This window comes from Chroicocephalus ridibundus, chromosome 2, assembly GCF_963924245.1.
Source record: "Chroicocephalus ridibundus chromosome 2, bChrRid1.1, whole genome shotgun sequence".
NCBI classification, from domain to species: domain Eukaryota; kingdom Metazoa; phylum Chordata; class Aves; order Charadriiformes; family Laridae; genus Chroicocephalus; species Chroicocephalus ridibundus.
The window spans coordinates 39,909,522-39,929,662 of record NC_086285.1 but is presented as its reverse complement, the minus strand read 5'-3'; the positions used below and the strand labels follow the sequence as shown (position 1 = coordinate 39,929,662).

The following is a 20,141-nucleotide window of genomic DNA, read 5'->3' as shown; positions in this document are numbered from 1 at the left end:
TCGTTTACCTATTCTTCTTCTATATTGCAAGATGGAGAATTTTACCCTAAAAAAACCCTGTAAAATTAGGAGCAATGAAAGCAGCGTGGATTTTTTTCAGGTCTGTCATATGAGCCGAGCCCTCTTGCCCACCAAGAGAGAATAAGCCAGAATGTTTATACCAACTGATATTGTCTCTTTAAAATTCAATGTTTTATCTTTTACCTTTCAGTTTGCTTTATAGGTCACTTAATTTTTGTTACTTTTCTTTAGTATATGCTAAGAACAGAATATTGCTGAATATGCTAAAATAGATGTCTATTTTTTTTAGGGCTGGCATTTAAACAGACAAAGAATCATGGTTAATGCTGCTGTGATAATAAATAGTACTATAATTGATTGTTGATAGAAACCCTTAAAATACATTTTTATGGTTGAAATATGCTTTGGGTAAACAGTGTTCAGTTTGCCTATTAAAATAATTCACTATATACCGTGGTTTCTTTGAGTATTAAGGAAGGAGGACTTTTCCAACAACAGTAATTGGTTGACACTGCTTGACCTTAATGCAAAGCTACAGTATTTAATGAACAAACGGAGGGAATAAAGTTTTGATAAATAAGGCAATTTTCGTGAAACCTTTAGAAATATGCTTGAAGTCTTTTAGTGTTAGATTGACGGTTTCTTCTTTTGTGAAAAGAATAAGTGAATAATTTAAGGCTATATTTCATGTTTTCAGATCTTCATTCTGTCATATAAATAATAGACTCTGAAATGCAGCAGCTCCTGTATTCACAGATTTAATAGACCTATACAAGTGTGTATCTTACTCAGCTTCTGGCATCTTAAAATGCTCTTTTGTGCATATGTACACTTGAGAAGCAATGCAGAAGTGGTTCATTCCTAGGCTCTCTTCAGTAACCAAATTCCATACTTCAAGCATGCCACATGTTCTGTCTTTAAACAAATTGTTCTTCGTAACATACTTTCCGTACAGCCTGAAGTCAGTTCTTGTATTTTTAGTTTTTAATTCTGGTACAGTGTTATGACGGACAGATGTTAAAAAAAAGTGGCTATTCAAAATTAAGGTGTAATCTAAAGTTTACTTACTGAAATGGAAAGACTGTGAAAAGCATTCAGGTTGAGAGACAGCATAGAACTTTGAAACACTGTTGAATCTTGATGAGAAGAGAAGCAAATGTATTTACTAAAATAATGAAATATCAGGGTAATTTATACGATTTGCTACATTTATTCTCAGTTACGTGATTTCTTTTTGAGGGAAACAGTATTGGGGGAGGAAGAACAGAGGAAGCAAAATTAAGCTAGTTTCTTTTCTTTGTTTCCACTCTCTTTCCTTCCCCCTGCCCCGTTAAGTGGCTTTAGCTTAATTTATGTTGAAAGAATAGTGAAGTAAGACTTACTAAGAACAAGTGGCAAAGAACTGGGATACTTTTATGTTCTCAGTCTTCCAAGCAGGAAGATAGTTTTGGGACTATGGGACATAGGAAAGATAAAGACTCCCTTGGAAAGTATATACTACTGTGCCTATTTTGTTAGCTGCAAAATGTAGCTTTCCTAAACGCTTCGATTTAGAAGTTTAAGTTAAATTGTTAGCGCATTTTCTTCCTCATACCTATTTCTTTCAACATTGGAGTAACTCAGTTGTTAGGAACCTTCCACTAGCATATGACATGATACTGAACTCTTGCTTTCCTCTATCCTGTGTGGGTATGCAGGCATCTACGCAAGTACGGAAAGCTCTTTATTCATATTTTGAAGACTATTTTCTGTAAAATAGTTCAAGTCTGGCAGATGATCTGCCTTCGCCATGGTATTGATTTACGTAGTCCCCATGTAGGTTCCAGAAATGTCTAGTATGCATCCTTCAGACAAAGTGAGCAGTCTACGTGAGGATGTCATCACCTTTGCTAAAATAGAGGTGATTTCTTTCCTGTTTTTACTTACTGATACTCTGTAGTTCATATAGTCAAGTTACTTTCTCTCTTGCTTTTCATGAAAAATAATCTTTATATCTTGTGTCATGTTGTACAAATCTTAACATAATCCTACATTCTCTTTTGTAAATTATTTCAGTAACTTACTCATCACTTCATTTTTTTTTTTCCACTTCCATGGATATAATTTTCTTCATATTCACAATAGGTCTGTGTTCTGATTTCAGCTAGTCCAAATGCTTTTCTTATTCTCCATAGCCTATTCGACTCATAACTCAGAAAACATCAAGCAGGGTTAGAGACCATTCTACAGTGTAACTTGTTGCAAACTAATATCACAACTGTATGAATAATGCGAAAGTCATTGTGCTGCACTGGTATGAAATACATTGTCATCACCTCTGTTTTCTGAACTTATATACAGTAATATTTTCTACTTCTTTTGCTACATAAACATTATTCAAGCCATTGGCTGGGGTTGTTTCTGTTGTTTCAGTAAGAATTTAAAGGATTAGTATGTTAAATATATTGATCTTTCTAAGCAAACCCGTCACTGATTGGATCCAGCTGTGACTGAATTAACTTGTTGTGGTACTTGAGCAATACTTTTGTTATTATTCATTTTTACTTCAGTACAAGACTATGGTCTCATTGTAGCAAGTCCTCTGCAAATGTACATATACTCTGTACTTTATTTGCAGGCTTTGGTTTGTTTAACGGTACAATGCAGGAAGGAGGGTATAAAAAGCCAGGTAAGGAAACAGGAAAGCAGAACAGCAAGGAAAAGCAGTAATGATACTTCGCTAATGGCTGTATATAAATGATGCTGATGGTTGCTTTTAAATTCTGAGTTGGCTACTGTTCTTTATTTAGTCAGTGCATCTTTTTTTACTTAATTTGTTAACACCTATAGAAATTAGAAAGAGCAGTAGTTATGACAAATGGACTATGTAATCTGAAAATTGTATTTTGTCACATGTTTTAGTCACAAAACCTAGTTGAAATCAATTGTCCAAACATTCACTTAACATATTAATAAGTAATACAGGAATACTCTAAGCCCTCTTGAATTAGATATATTACATCTTGTTACAAAATTTAATGCCAGGCTTAATAACTCAAAGTATGCTGTAGAATAAAACTATATTTATATGCTAGTATATTGCAACTAGGATGCTAATTCAAATTAAAAAAACCAAACCACTCTTTGGTTTAATATACTCATGTGTAGACAATTGTATTTAATTTAATTTCCTTAAAAGAAAACCCAAAATTTATTCCTTCAAAGTGAGTATGTTTTTCATAGTTTATTTCTAAATGCAATTTAATTTGTTTTGACAGCAGTGGTCAAATTATAGGAGCTATTTGGGTACTTACTTGCAAAATCAGTGTCTTCTAGGATTTTTCTTTTTAAATGTGTCTAGATGGTTGGGTTCTTAGGTTTTCTAATGGAAACACTGTAGAAGAAGTAAAGCACCAGCTTTTCAAAAAGGGACGATGCTATTTCCAATTTAACACTATTAGCTTAGTGTATTTTTAATAGGAAAAGTTATTTTAAAATAGTAGTGTATCCCATCATTATGTGAATATAGTTTCATTATCTCACAGTAGTTGAAAAATTCTGCACAAACATGTTTTGAAGTGGGATTTATTTTTTTTTTTTAAATTTCTTGAGTTCCAAGAGCATTTTTGAACAGTTAAAAGGGAGTTAATAGAAAAATAGATGGCCAATGAGTTGCTGGAGTTTGCTTTGTTACATTTTTCTTAGAACCATAGCCTTAGACTTTTTTTAGTGTGTTTATAACCAGCTGTAGTGTGCTATTGAGCTCTTTACAATGTTTTTGGTCTTATTAATAATGAATTAACCACTTTCTAGAAAATACATCTAACAATATCAAGTTACTGAAATTTGTAAAATACACGTTTTTAAGAAATTCAGTCACAGGAGGAAGAATTGAAAATAATGCCGACAAATAACCAAGAATTGTCAATTGATATAAATTTCAGGTTGAATACTGAAGAAGTCTTCGTAAAGCTTAAGTTACTAGACTTGACTCTCTACTTGACTCTCTAAGAATTGTCTTCTTAAAAATAAGTAAATTCAGCCATGTGGACTTACTTTACATGTTGTTTCCATCTCTCCTGTTACGTGATTATGTGAAATACTTCTTCGACTTGAAAGAAAATAGTAGTTTCAGTTACATGACTTTTTATTATATGGAAATTTCGAGAAGAAATCCCATGCCATAGGTCACTTGAATCCTTTTACATCAAACTAAAAATTAAAAATGTTTTTAGCATTTTTTCATCAAGCATCTTTATTCTCCATCCAAAGGTCAATTCCAGGAGTCTGGGACTGGGACTGCTACTCCCTCCAACTTCCTCATTGCTGCTGGTGGCTGGGCCTTATCCCAACGCTACTTGACTGTTGAATGTGCGGAGAATATCGTTCTAAGGACAACTGTCTCCTTTGTGTTTGAGCATCTGCCACTACGTGAGTTAATTTTTCCATGTTGATTTTTTAAAAAAAAACAAGAGTTTGTCTTATTTTCATTAATGTCGTGGTTACGCATTTGGCATTTATAAAAATGTTTGTGGTGTCTTTACTGTAGTCATCCAAAAATTATTTTAAATACTCTTTTTGTAAAAAAACTTTCTTCTTTTACAAACATAGGTCCTTTTCTCCCCACTTTACTACGTTAAATTTTAAAAGACAAGTGAAAATATTGACTGTAGTATTTGGCTTTAAAAGTGATGGATAACTATTGAAGTCTCCTTTCCAGAGAACTGGTGAAACGTACACAGCGTCAGTGGGAGTTTTTCTTGCTTTCTCCAATAATATGCCCTAAGTCCCGGCCTGGAGGGGCTATTCACTACCTAATTCAAACCTCTCCTTACGTTAACAACATGGCAGCGTTTAGTAATGATACAGTGTTTGCTGTTAAAGACTTGCCAATTTTGCCTTAAATAGATAGATTATATTACCTCAATTTGCCATATTCCCTCTGTTTAGTTTGGAATTACCTTGCAAATGTTAAGGTGATACTACTGAATCCTATAAAGGAATTAGGAAGTTGAAATCCTAGCAATGTAGATATAGAGTACTAGTGTTGGTCTACAGAAAAACACCAGTTCAAGAGATTAAAGGTCAGGAAACTCATTTTAATAGGAACAATTTTTTGCTTTTACTGATTTCCATCAGTGACTTTAGTTATCTTTCCTTCATACTGCTCTGGATAATTTAAAACCCTTTCTGAAGTTAATTTTTAAGATACATATGTGCTTGTGTTTTTATATGTATAGTTTCTGTACCTTTTAAGTGTAGTTAGTTTTTTCCAGTGTTACAATAAAGTACAGAACACTATGCAGTACATTAAAGAAATAGAGCCTATGCATCAGAACAATTTTCATGCCTCACTCAATTCTTAATGTAAATTAGTAGGAACATTGGTTATCCATTTGAGAAATTGAGTTGGTATAAAAATAAAAATGCACTTATGGTGTGTGGTGCTTTGTGTATCATCTTGGGAGTGTTTTGCTGTTTATCTGTCACTTGCATTAGAAAAAGCAGTCACTGGCTGCAGGTGACATTAAAAATTAAAGGTTAACCTCAATTTCTTTACTGACCAGACGTGGGGCAGAAAGTTCTTCTGGATGCATGCCTGAATTTTGGAACTGTCAAAAAGAGTTGAGAAGCAAAGACTTGTGCTTTTGGTGGCTTAGTCTTTTTCTGTGTGCGTGTGTGGTTATAAGATTTCACCATTTTCAAGCGTTTAGACTGCTTATTAAAGGTTATATCAAGATCATTTTTCATTGCATCCAACTTAGTGAAATTAAAAAATAACATGATAATGCTATAGTAAATAATTATAATGATCTCATTGTACTGATGACATGATTTTGGGAATGTCTTTTTATTTTGCTACTTGGAAAAAATAATAACAATATTTCCTATTACTAGAGAATACATGTCTTTCAAAAACCAGTTAAAATGTTTGTCGAAAATTGCTGTAGCAGCTGTTGAATATTCTGGTTAGCTCAATGTACATTTAATGTAAGACAAGATTTATACACTCATGAACAAGCCTGGGAGATCTTTCTTTAAGTATGAAGGCTTTTGACAAAGTTGGCTTCTACCCCATGGTGAGTTCAGAGTGAGCCAAATTCAGTAGCATAATGCTTCCCTCCTCTCACTCCAAGCATTGGAGGCAGCATTCAGACCAGTGAAGACGACTAGCTTCAGGCAGCAGGGGTTTCCATGTAACCTGCCAGATAGCTTTTGTTTCCAAAGTAGGTATTACGCTTGTTCGGTGGTGGACCACGCTTATGGGCAGGTCTTGAGATGCAAACTCAAAGCTGTGGCTGCTGCTCTTACCTTCCCTTTCATATCTTGATTTTACTTAGCCATGCAATAGCGTAGTATGCGTATAATCAATAGATCTGCTGCTGCTTCTTGGCTGTTGAGTGAAAATGAGAAGGGAAGAAAGAAAAATGAAATGGCCCACTCTGTCTTCGTGATTAAAATAGACTGCCAAAATGCACCTGTTTTCCTTCCCCATCCCCTGTTTGCTGAATCTCTTCTGTCCTTGGCCATTTTGCCTCTTACAGCTCTTCTTAGGAAAATAAGAAAATAGAAATTTCTTTAAGGAAAGCAATGAATATTGCTTTACAAAAGAACATTGCAACTGATGTTTTTGAGGAACCCTAGTATTTAAGACATCTATAACTGTTTTAAAATTATGTATCCATGTGCTTGCTTCATAGTGAGCTTGACGCAGTTGTTTCAGGGCTAGTATGCTGTAGATTTTTCAGGCTTTGAATTAAATCATGTTAAGAATTCTTTGATGGGAAAGTGATAATGCTCATTTAATGATTTCTATTATTATTCCTAACTTGTTAAACCTATATTTAAGACAAATAATTTCTCTGAAGACAAAATATTTGTAAATGCCAGTTACTTATTTTCCTGTGTTTCCCTCTGCTTGAAATTACTCCAGTCTTCTCCAAGATCGGTTTGACGTAACACTTCCCAATTTCTTGCATTTCGGATTTTTTTGTATGTTGACATAATAATGAAACTCGTCAAACAAGTTTCACTATTGAAAAGATTTATAAGGAAACCGAAGTACTATATAGCTTTAAACATAGGCCCTTTGACTTAAGGAGTAATTAAATCCCATATAATAGTTGATAATTTTTGGCTTGCAGCCTGGCTCTAAAGTCTTCGTTTTATGAACTGGGTTATGAAACATCAGGAAACATGAACTGTATTTTTCAGAGGAAATATCTTAGATAATTAAATGCCACAGAAAGTGGTTATAATTTGAAATGCAGTACTTTCTACAAGGAAATCTTTAAGTGATTTTTATGTATTTTCTTACAGGCTCTAGAATAGGTGGCATTTTCTAATTTGTCAGTTACTTCCTTTAAGTTCAAATAAGCTTCTGTATTAGTCTAAAAAGCACTATCTGGTGACTTGCAATCGTGTTACAGATGGCATCTTTTCCTAAATACTACAATAATCTGTGGTTTGTGCAGCAACTAAATTACCTATTTGTTACACTGTTACGCGGCTCATAGAGGTCATCACACATCTGTATGAGCAGAACACTTTGTCTTTCAAGAAAACCCGACATGCATTCATTGCAGTGTTTGTGTTGTTGCTGTTCCTACAGTGTGGGTGGTCCGTGCTCCTATGTTTAATTTATGGCTGTGTTGCAGAGATCGGCTGTAGAGAGAGAGAGATCCATAAGCTAAATGACTTTTTTCACAGATGTAGCAAAACCTGCAGGACATGCAGCTTCAAAGGATGGAAGAGCAGGTCCGGGATCGAGACTTACTGTACAAAGCACTAAAATCAGGTTCTATGAATTCCTCACAAGGGTACATAGTATCACCTCAGGACTAGTAATTCCCATAGCTGTATTTTCAGTAGCTGTTAGGTGGTCCTGGTGAAGAGTAGCACTACTGTGTGTTGTTAGCCCGTTCTCTTCAGGCAGACATCCTTTCTTCTCTCTTGGTACCATGTCAGAATTTATCCGCTTTATGTAGCTGGCCCTTACTTCACAAAATTGATACTGCTTCACATCCTTCTTAGTTCACCTTCTTAGTTGCCTCTGACAGTGATCTTTATCTGCTGTATCTCCCTTGCCCCAGCCCCTGGCCAGCTGCTGTCTTTGGCTCCTGAATGTCATTTTGGGCAGTGAGGTTCTGTAGCTGGAGCTGGCCTTGGACGGAGCCCGGCCAGGTCTGGCAGAGCATTTTACATTGTGCTTGGTGCCTGCTTTTTAGCTCGTTTTCATTCTAACCGGAAAGCCATCCTCGCTAGTTGGAAATCCCAGTACTAAGGAAGACCTTGCTGCTGCCTTTCAATATGTAAAGGACGCTTATAAGAAAAAAGGAGAGAAAATTTTTAGCAGGGCCTGTAGGGATTTAGGCCTTTAGTTTTAAACTAAAAAAGAGTCAAATTAGATGAGATATAACGAGGAAATTCTTTACAATAAGGGTGGTGAGACACCGGAACAGGTTGCCCGGAGAAGCTGTGGATGCCCCATCCCTGGAAGTTTTTAAGGCCAGGCTGGATGGGGCTTTGAGCAGCCTGGTCTAGTGGGAGGCGTCCCAGCCCGTGGCAGGGGGCTTGGAACTACATGATCTTTAAGGTCCCTTCCAACCTGAACCATTCTGTGATTCTGTGGTAATATTTTTATGGATTTACACTTTTTAAAGGAGGATTAAAATCTTGCCACCAACTTTTGCAGTAGTTTTCTCAATATTTTGTGTCTCATCCTGTAAGATGTTTTCTAGTAAGCATTAATTTAATAAGCATTGATTCTAGTACAAATGGTTGAACTAGATTTAGGAGAAACAGATGATGGTTTTTTATTGCTGTTGTTCAGGAGCATGCGTGCCTTGCAATGTTGAGGTTATATAAAAGCACAATCAGAAGGTTACTTGTAGCTTGAAACTTCTGTTATTTCTTGTCTTTTGCAAGGGAGTTGTAGAGCAGTTACAAGAATTTCTCTGTAGTATAAACAGTCCGACTTTGTCTTGGGATATTATTCTAGATTATTTTAAAATCCCAGAAACATACTCCATAGTGGGATCCAAGATGGAGCCAAGAAAAAATTGTCATTCTCATGTAATTGTATTTGGTGGAGGGGAGTAGAGGGTAGAAAAGGACGAAAATCCTCTTCTTTTTAGGGGAATGTATTCTTTCCATAAAATGTAACAACAAAAAGTAGACCAAGACACTCCTGCTCGGAGACACTCACACCATCTGACAGGAAAGTGATTTTAATGAATTTAAAATCCAGCAGCAACAGTGTTTCTTCCCTGAGTAAATGGTAGGGAGACCTTAATTACACATTGCTCTTGAAAGCACACATTGTACTTGGTTTCTTTTTGGTCCTTTAGACTCAGGCTTTGGAAAGTATTTAACAACTTTCAGACTGTTACCGAGTTTTCTCAGTATGGATGTAAAAACTTGAACAGGAATTTAGTGGGATGGGTTTTTTGGCAGGTTTTTTGGGTTTTGTTTTTGTTTTTTAACAGTTGAATTTTGGCTTCAAAACTTTTAAAAAGGCATTTACTTTGCAAAAAGTTGTGAAAAAAGCAAAGGAAATGACTAAATATTTAAGTTGTGAATCAGTATCTAGTTATGTCTAATCAGGATTTGGTGCTCCAGTTGAGGATACTTTATAGTGTGAAACTTTGGTCTGGATGAATAGTGACCAACTAATTGTATACCTATATTCATTTCACATATTGAATACATTTTGATGGATGAACTGTAAATGTTGAGTGAATTTGTGGTTACTTTTGTGCCTAAAGCAATAGTTATAAAATCCGCATCGATTTGTAGTGTTTTTTGGGGGGAATCATGGTTTTGTTTTACTTCAATGTTTAGTTTTTAGCAAAGATATTTAATAGACTAACATAAATATAAAAACATTCTCACACAAGTCTTTTTCTCATTCCAAAAGATAATTTATTATAATACATGATGAAAAGGATGAACTATTTCATATAAAAAAGAATGTTCTAATATTCAGCAGATTTCTTCATTCACAACATTTTTACTCTAGGCAGGGATCTGCCTGATGTTCCCAGATTCTTTGAAAAGAAAATTTGGCTAATGTAGTTTTTGTAACTTTTCTGACACTACTCTTCTGATGTAATTGCTTTCGTGAATATATCATTAGTGGGCAAAATTAAAATGCAGGAGTCTGAAATACAGAAGAATTCATGTGCAAGCTTCTTTGAAGAATTGTGGCGAAAGCTGCATATAGGACAGGCTGTATTCAAATAGTTTTCAGCATCTTGTTTCTTGTGACTGTTTTAATTTTTGTGATTAATGTTGAGGTTAGTTTAAGGTTTCAGTATTTTCCCCGCAGCAAGTATTAGGGAGTGATATTAGCTTGACTTCACTGTTTCCTGTATAAACAAACTCTAAGTTTGGGAAGGTCTCCTCAGCATTCCTGAAGGTTTTGCTGTTAAAAGTCCCACAAGATAACTGTCCCTTTTCACGGTATTTGTAGGGTGCTGAGAGGAAGGGATTCATGTTTGGTAGCCATAATTTGGGCCAGTGCAGCAGTGATACCCCCACTGATTTCCCTTTTGCTGGACATTGAGCAGAAACTTAGGAAATTTAGTACTTTACACAGAAAATAAATTGATTCAAGTAATTGTGGAAAGGGAAGTGATGCTTAATGGGAGAGACAGTTTAATGGTTTGGGTCATCGCCCGAGTCCATACATTCTCCACTTGCCAAACTGGGACATAAATTCGAAGTCCTTTTAGATTCATTTGTATTACATGGTACAAAGGCAAGAGTGACCAGAAAAGTTCCTTTAAAGAGTTTCTCTTTGAATGTATCACAGTCCTTGCATTTCAGCTTGAGTCTTCTAATGATTACATATTGAATAACTTGAAAAACAGCATAAATAAGCAGCAATTTCATTATACGTAAGGCTGACCTGATTCGTCTTATGTGCCCAATTTTGGTTCCTTAAGATGAGTAGCATTTCTTCAGAATCATACAGTGATTCTCAGGTATCGGGGAATCACCTCTTTAAAAATAACGTGTATCTGAGACTGTGGTAGTTTGAGAGCTGTTTCATTAGATATATTTGCATTTACAATCTGAAAATGTCATAGTAAGCTCTTACCAAAACAAAAAAAAAAGTTCCTCATTTCAATATAAGTCAGAATGTTTGGACCAATTAGTTATGACAGGTTTTCATTCTGGAAGCATAGATTTTCTTGAGTGAGATTTGCGTGTTAAAAGATCGAAGGAAATGCTTAGCTGACCATCACAGAAAAATCCCAGCAAAGTGTACTTAGAAATACACGGTTTTTGTGTCTAAGTATATATGTGTTAAGATAGGTGTGAGAGGTGGATATTCTTCTTAACTGAAAAGTTCATTTTCCAGTCTGAGGATCTTTAAAAATCATTCTATCCATTTGGTGGAGCAATAGCTTAGTTAATGAAAATTGATTTTTTGGAGTTTTTTATTCTTGTGTAACATCTGTAAACATGTTCCCAAACTCTACATGCAGTTCTGTAATTAACATACTGTTTCCATGGCGTTTCGTCAATGAATAGAAAAAATATGATTTATACAGATGGGGAAGAAATTTCGTTTCCATCAGCAATACAGTTATTTGATTTTGGTGGGATTAAAATACAAGCCATCAATGTGAAATTTGGGGTTCGTTACCTCCTTACAAACCTTTGCAGGTTTTATGCACTCCGAATGAGCAGCAAGGTGTAGTCCAGCACCCTGTCTATAAAGGGGTCAGATTGATTTAGAAACGAAGCATTTTTTTCCTTTTACAGCAGATCTGTAGCTCTCTGATCACAGCACTTAGTTTCTTTATTTTTCATTGGTGTTTTCTCTCCGTGTAATGTACATAGGAAGTTAATGATGAAAGAGTAGTAAAGTATTCATTGAAACTGAGAATTGTAGTATTTGCAAATGTAAAATCATAATTTACATAAATGTTATAGTCAAGAACATTATGAATGTAAATATGCCTTCATCTATTCTCAGTCTTATAATGCCATTCGTTGTCCAGTGGGAGATGAAGAGTGATGTTGAGACTGCCGTTTAACCTATTATAGCAGCCTAAAAAACCTAAATAGCCTTGATGTAAATATGAGGTGGGAAAAAGAGTATTCATCTCCATTAAGTGACATAAAAAACCGTGGTAAGAATAACAGGCGGGTGGGTGTGCATTAAGCAGTGAAATCCCTAAATTCGGACTCTAATTATAAGCACAAGGACAATTGCCTCCCACGTACTTAAACTGTTATGGGTTTTTTCAGACAGAAAATATGCTTCATGGTTCTTCAGGCAACAAGTATGGATTTTCTTTTGCATTCTTTTTCATCTGATAAATGATTCCTCCTCCCCTGCTACTAAATGAGGGCCTAATACTAAAAAGCTGAGTTCATTGTTTTCCTTGTTAAGATTAAGTCTTTACGAATTTTGCTAGATCTCATGACTAAGCTGAGGATGTCCTACCCATTTAATGGTGCTATAAGAAGGTGTTGCACCATTATCTTCAGATTAATTGGAGCAATTACTTTAGCTTTGTTTCAGCTTCATATTAATGTTATGTAGACCTGTGGATGACCAGTTGTTGATTAACTTATTGCACCACATAGGTCACTCTCTCTTTGTTTTGCGATCATGTATTCTTGTAAAGATAGATAATATACTTGCACTCTTTCCTAAATTTTTTTTTTATGTTACATTAAATAAATTAATTTTTTCATACTGAGTAACTTGAGAAAAGTATGACCCATGGAATCATCAATGAGAACAGAGTTCATCTGTAAAACTGTCTTTTACAGTTAATTGTGTATTGCAGTTTCTTTAATATTAAACTTCTTTCAGTGCAGGAGAGGTCATTTTGATTATTTAGCCATTCCATCTTTGACATAATACAGGGTAAAAATTAATTCTTTTTTTTTTTTAATGAAAATCATTACTATACCTTTAGCTTGATATTTAAGATACAAAAGGAGATGCATTATGTCCCTAGCTAACCTGAGGTAATAATTATGGTGTATTTCTAGACCGAATTTGTCTGATTTTGTTTTTCAGGAATTGTGTTTTACTATGCTTTTCTATGCTTGATTAGAGTTATTGACTATTACATCTTTTCCACATGTAGTAAGTTGTAGATCTCAAACACCTCTAATCTTACCATAAATAAACTGATATAATGATCTTATCTCTCTCTCAAACACACACATAATAACAAGAGGGTTTTCCCGATTAACGTTCTTGTAACTCCTTTTTCGGCCCTTTTAATTTCAACTTTCTTTTAAATTGAAGATAGTAGGCCTGCTTATGGCATTCCAGTGATGCCATATGTGCAGATAATTTCAGGTCCTTAGTAGTACCATATATTTCCCTGTAACGCACCCAGGGATTGTTTTAGCTTCCTAACTACAGCAATATAGTAAAAGCAAAAAAAGCAGTTGGATATTTACTGTGACTTGTAAGTTCTTTAGGGATTCACTGCTTTCTAGGATGTAATCCTCCATTTTATGTGGCCAGTTGTATGTTCTTAATGTTCTTAAGGTAAATAAATGAAAATCATGTAATTTCTACTCTGAGATTTACTTAATTTATGCAGCTTATTGGGAGGATTTCTAGTTATTTTGGTCGTCACAGAGCTTCAGCTTTTCCCATAACAGTGAAGAGTCAGTCACCAGGTTTTATATGTATTTTGTGTGATTGATATTTTAAAAGAGACAATAAAGGGGACTTCACAAAGCATTAGAGCATTAATACAGCACAAAGAAGGCTTATAATGTGTTTAGCTTTTGCTGATACCTAATGATACGGCAAGAAAGCACTCTTCTACAAGGCTGCTTTTAAGATCCAAAGGAACCACAGGAATTGTAAAGAATAATAAATGGCATATCCTGGATTAATTTTTTTAAATTTGTTTTTAGGAGTAGAAGCACAAAAATCCTCTCTTAATCTTTCTCTTTCTTTTAGGTATGCTGCTTATTTAGCTTTTAGTAACTTGTAATTTAAGATCACAGTTATTAGGTGTATTTCTGCATTTTATATATCGCTCCCAGATGCTACAGTATTAGTTTTTATCACTGCATATTTTATGAAATGTCAGCCTTCTGTTGGCTGTTCACGCAGCATTGTTAGTGATCAAAGCCACAACATAAAGGAGAGGAATCTAAACAGTTGGCTTATCTTTGTCCTTCATTGTGACACAATACCATAAAATTACTTTACTATATAAAAGGCAAGCAAAGCTCATGTAGCACACTCTGAAAAGGTGAACTTTTTGTTAGGCTCAACAAAATAGATAAACTCTTATTGGTGATATTTTGTATAAGGAAGGTGAAGTTAGCAATGATATCTTTTCAGTTTGGAAAAAGTTTTTGTCCTTTGCTGCCTTTTTAAAGCACACTGTTCTTTTTTATATTAAAGGGCTATTTTAAATCTATCCGTTAAAACTTCTTGAAATGGGAGAAAAGTTGTGCCCTGTAGAATAATCCGTATGGGTGTGTTTTGGAGTTTCTCTGGGATACGATTAGTCAAGGCATGCGATATCATTTGAAGGGTGATAATGGGAACATAATAGTCTTTAAGTTATAAAAACTGCTGGTGATTATCAAGTATATTTGGCTTTTATTTTGGTTTTTCAAGTCTGAGATTATTTTCAGTTTATCTAAATTTCTGGTTAAAAATATCAGAGCAAGTATCAGGCAGCCTTAATTTTTCTGCTTGCCTCAGTGAGTTTTGTATCAGAACTGAAGTAATAAAGTAGGAAAAACTCTACAAGCTCTGGAGATATTCTATAGGAATAAAAATCTTGAATGATTTTGATCAGCTGTTGTGTATGCCCTGCACAGCAGTTGGTTCAATCAATTTTATGTTTTGGGATGGTTTTATTAAAACGAGCTGCTGCTTTCAGTAAATCATTGTAAAGATGCTAGCTTTGTATATGCTTTTTGGCGACCTGCAGCTTACCAGTGCAGTCTCTCAATATAAAGATAGTTAAGCCTGCTCACCAAGAGGCTGGGCTGAATTAGTGACCCCCTTGCAATGTGGAGTATTCATCAGGACAGGACAGAACGTGAAAAAGGAAATATAGTCTCACCTTATGATAGTTGTGGGGAAAGTGAAAGAGCAAAAGTAATTCTGTCGTGTTGTGGAGGTCAAAGGCAGGCATGATAATAAACAGCTCTGGACAGTATCTCTTAACAAAGATGATGATGCACAGAACTTGACAGAAAGTGTTTGTGTTTGTCTTTCCAGCCGCTGGTATCGTCGTGCTTTTCAGTAACTCGCATGCATGTATTCTCTCGCAGAGCATGACCATATTTTGATCGATGCTTCAGAGGTCTTGTACAAACTAATAGTGGTATTTTTCTGCATGGCATTGTGATCAAGATGGCCACATTCATCCATTTTTACTTGAAATCTGGCCCTGGAAGATATTATTCCTGTGTACATTCAAAGGTTTTATTACTTCTTTCTTGAAGTGCTTTGAAAACAAGCTTCTGTCAAGTGAGTTAAGGTTGAAGATGTTTAGTATATCAGAAGCATCAATTAATTATTTTCAATTAATTAATTTTGAAAAGTGGAAGTTGGGAAAAGAAAAAATTCTGACAATAATAAGCTACTTTACCATCAGCTACCTGACCGTAGTGTGCTCAATGCAGGTCATCCTTCCCGTATGGCCTCGCACAGAGTCAGTGTGACTTCCTCCTCATCTCGGCCTCGCTGCAAGCATCAAGTTTATGATCCTTCTCCTACCCCCTCACAACTGAAAGGGCTGAACACTCAAAGCTACAGACCTATTCCCCATCTGTCTTAGATAAGGCCTTTTTATAATCTGTTTCTGTACTGATTTATTGAATAAGTAGGTCTCCTGTTGTATGTTTTCACCCACTGGTGGGAAGGTGAATTTCCATCCTGGGAAGGTGAATTTTATGTGTCTTTTACCTAGTGGGATTCTGGCTTGCTGAGGAAGGCAGAAAAATACCCGACCTGATCTGGCCGTGATGAAGAATTTGGAGTCACCAGAAAGATTGTGATGCTTATAGCAAGCTTATTGTCCACAGCAGGAAGAGCTGTGCTCCTAGAAAAGAAAGATGTACGAGGTTGTATAAGCAGTCCTTTAGGTGCCTGAGAATCAGGAGACCGAGTATGTTGTCACCTTTCCTTGCAAGTCCATAAGAAATTTAGGTGAACGTGGAGAGAAGGCAGAAAGGAATGAAGACAGTCTTTAAAGAAGTGAAGTGATTTTTCATCTGCTGATCTTAGTACTGTTATCAGAGGTTTCAAAAGTCTGTAGTTGAAGGTTAAAATATTTTGTCCAGGGCTCCTTTTTATTTGTACATCTAAGACTGCTTCAAACACCTGATAAGTTAAACAGATGCTAAAGACACTTTCAGAGCTGGAAATGTACAAAGCTTATCAAAGCAGGTTCTCTTATCTTTACACTGGTGAGTCTCTTTGATTCCCTGACCAACCAGTCATGCATTCATTATTAAATGCACAGCTTTCACATACCCATTTGCAAACCTAATATACACCAATTGCACAGTGACCAAAAGTCAAGTCAAGTCTTGATGAAACATAATACATAGTTTGAAAGATGCGATACTTGTTTCTGTAATTGGTGCTGTGTGGTGCACGGTTTCAATCTTTGCATGAAAAGTTAGTAAAAAAATGGGATGATAGCTCTTTGTTAATGTAATGGATATAATTGAGATAGCTTGGTGCCTTTTAACCTGTTATTCTTGAATCCTGATATGCACTCAGGTAAGTGATATGCTTTGGAAACTTAATTTCATTCTGCAGATACTTTGTATGTGCATGTGCTCAAAATATTTTGTAGATTGGTCCTACAGTTTGGGAGCACATGACCTTATTTCCACAGAAAAATCTTATGACAGTTTTGACCACCTTTCCCAGTTGGTTGCAAAGGCATTCTTTGCTAGGCAAGTGAATGCCGCGGTTTGTTGAGCTTGCAGACAATGCAAGCACCAGTAAAACCGAAGGTTTTCAGCCCTTTGCTAATGTGCAGTTATTTGCAAATCTGTAACCTGAGGGTTATAAATGTAACTGACAGATAAAATTGAGTCAAATTCATAGTCAGAAATTTCTTAATAAGATATAAATTGTTAGTTTGGACTTGATTCCCTATCGATGAAAATTGTGTTTCTGGAATACAGCTATATTAGTTTACGCAAGGGATATCACAGTGCTTTTACCTATGGGATGCAGTAGTCAGATTGCTGTTCTGAGCTGCAGAGAGCTCAGTGAAGGTGAGAAGTGCTTATAAACAAAATTATGTACAAGAGATGTTATACTCCAGCCACATATTTAAGGATGTCATGTTGACCCTATCCTCTCTTATTAGCAACATGCTAAATTATTTTGAAACACTTGCATTTCCATTTTTTGTGAGCATGTGTTCCCGGGCTGCTAGAATTGGGAAAGGGAAAAGTCAGTGAGTTTTCTAGGAAGCTGTCTTCAGTATACCTTTTTATTTAATGTGCAGATTATTATTAATGATGAGCACAATGGGAACCGCGAATGTTGGCTCACCTGCAAGAATTAAGATGCTTTCATGGTAACAGTAGAATAATTCAGAGCTTTTCAAAGTTAATAAAGTTTTAGTTCAGAATTTATTGGTAAAATGTAAAGTATGAATATTAAAGACACCTTTTTTGAAAACAGAATTTCGAGTATAGCTTAAATGGAAGCTGTTAGAAATTTCTCTAACTCAACATTAAGCCATGTCACATAGTGCCATCTTCCCCTCCTGTTTTTCCCCTGAAAAAATTACACACGAGCGGAAGCAATTCTGCATAACAGAAGTTTAACTCCATTCTCTAGGAACTGAGTGCAAAACTGCAGTGCTTCAAGCTTTGTTTTGATAGTTCCATTGATAGTGACCTTAATGATGCTTCCTTAATTTAGAGTGAAAGTTTTGACTTATGATGTAAAAAAAGTTGCAGTGGTGCAATGATGCTTGTGTGGCATCTGAGAAAGCCTTTACTGGAAGCCTTTTCCTGTACCTCGCAGTTCAAATACAGACCAGTGGAATTTGCAGTGATGGTACAAGTTGCTCGTTCATAAGGCCTTGCAGACTTGTGTCCAACTCAGGCAAGCAAAAGGGGCGGTATCCTGTCTGTTCCATTTGAGGAGTAGGAGCTTGCTGGTCACGTCTTTCACTGAAGAGGGGCAGGGTTGGAAAGGGAGGGCAAGGCCTTTGGGATTGGTGAAGAAGCTACCCACAGGCTACTGCGGCATTGTTACTAAAGGAGCAATCTGGCCAGCCGAAAAAGGAGTTTGGAACAAGAGGGTGCTTTGTAACTGGGGCAAGATTGTGAGGATTAATGTTTGGGTTTGATGCATTAATAAATCCCAGTTTACATTTCTTACAAATCTACATTCAAGCTGGTAACACTCTTTGTGTTAAAAACATGCAAAGTTACCTCAGAAGAGCTTCAGAGTGCTTCACTTTGGAGGATATCAACAGTTGTGATATTAGTTGTGATATTAAAATGTGGCAAATGGCTATTTAGGTATGAATGGAGAGTTCATATTCCTAATTTTCATTGTACTCTGAGAGGATTTCTATTTCAGCTTGAGGTTGAATATTTTTCAAGAATGTTCAAAAGAAATTTAACACGTCTGACTTCTGATTTGGGGACCATAAAGGATAGATTGTTCTCTTTCATAGCAATTGAGAAGGTTACTATTTTAAAATGTGTGTGTGTCTGAGGTTGCAAAGGGGCTAAAGAGAAGAAAGAAAGGTAAATGCTTCCTGTATTTAACTGACGTGCCATTCACGTCAGTTAAAGAACAGGTTGCTTGAAGGTGGGAGAGGGAGCATCTTTCAGGGCTCCTTGTTGGATCGCCTGCCAGTCAATGGTGTACAGTGACTATATGGGGAATGTGAATGCCTTTCTCACTTTGCATCTCATGAAATCTGTAGGGAGAAGGTGCTGAGAGAAGATAGTTAATGATAACAGTGATAGGCATTGATCATGTCGTCTGCTTACTGGTGAGCTGGCAAATGAGGAATATGCCTCTCTTCACAATGGCTAAAATAGGATGAGCTCAGGAATATCTGAACTTTAGGCATGAGAGACTTTCAGACCGGGAGGACATAAATGGGTCTATTTAGGCTTGGACAGGGAGGCCATGCCATCTGTAGGGATGAGTAGACTTCTGCAATAGCAAAACAGGAAAGATTTGATAGGTAGAAGAACTATTATCAGCCTCCTGCTTCCCTCCCCAGGTCTTACTCTGTTTTGAATTACATTGTGGATTTTAAATTCACACAAATGTAGATGATGTACAGCAAAACCAGTGTTTATGTAGAATATTACAGAAAAGGATGGCATGTGCTTTTATTGCTCTTCATTTTAGATTTGTAGCAACAAGATGGTGGGAGAAAGATGGACTGAAACATATTCATGGTTCTAAGGCCTACTAAGGAAGAACTCGGTTGTATAAACATACACTATTTCCCCCCTAGTTCTGTAAATGTAAAGGGGTAAATTCTTTCCACTCCCCTGACTTTATTTTCCCCTCAGTGTTTTATATTTTTAACTTAAACAATTTGATATTGGGTGAAGAACATAATGTAGCAGCAACACTTACTGTGTTTTTAGATCTGCTTCTGATATAGTTGACTTTCAGTGCTTTGTAACGTCTAGCATCAAGTGAGTATTATAAGCATTGGCAATGAGAAATTAAAAAAACCACAACTGTGGCATCTTCCATCACTAAAATTTAATTTGCACCAGCTCAGAGTTTTATTCTCTGTTTTTTTATATAAGCCGAAAAGTAGAGATGCTGAAAATGTAGAGGCTAAACTGTTGACTTAATGTTGTGGGCAAGGGTGGGGGGTCACTCTCATTCCAGTTTTGATGCATGAGCAGAAGACTCTATTTCTTTGGGAAGTCCCTTTGTTTTTGTATTATAACGCATTGTAGCAGATTTTTTAGCTTATTTTCTTAGCGTACTTTCTTCTTTTGGATAGTCTGAAATATTTTGTTTACTATTCACCCACTATTTCTCCAACCAAATTTAATGCTTCATCTATGCTGAGCACCCACAGGAACACATGACTTAGGAAGGGGACAAAATCAGCAGAAAAATAGGTGGTCTGAGCATTTATGCGTTAAATATGCAT

The 20,141-nt window shown here is 35.9% G+C and overlaps 1 protein-coding gene across 5 annotated transcripts in view; it reads left to right on the top strand.

Moving 5' to 3' along the window:
* The window catches only part of TBC1D5 (TBC1 domain family member 5), a 321,123-nt gene that overhangs the window by 60,895 nt on the left and 240,087 nt on the right, over positions 1-20,141 (top strand). For all 5 annotated transcript variants that reach the window (XM_063325152.1, XM_063325151.1, XM_063325150.1 and 2 more), the window contains one exon: positions 4,273-4,431. The gene's annotated coding sequence lies outside the window, so the exon portion shown is untranslated. The remainder of the gene's footprint in view (positions 1-4,272; positions 4,432-20,141) is intronic.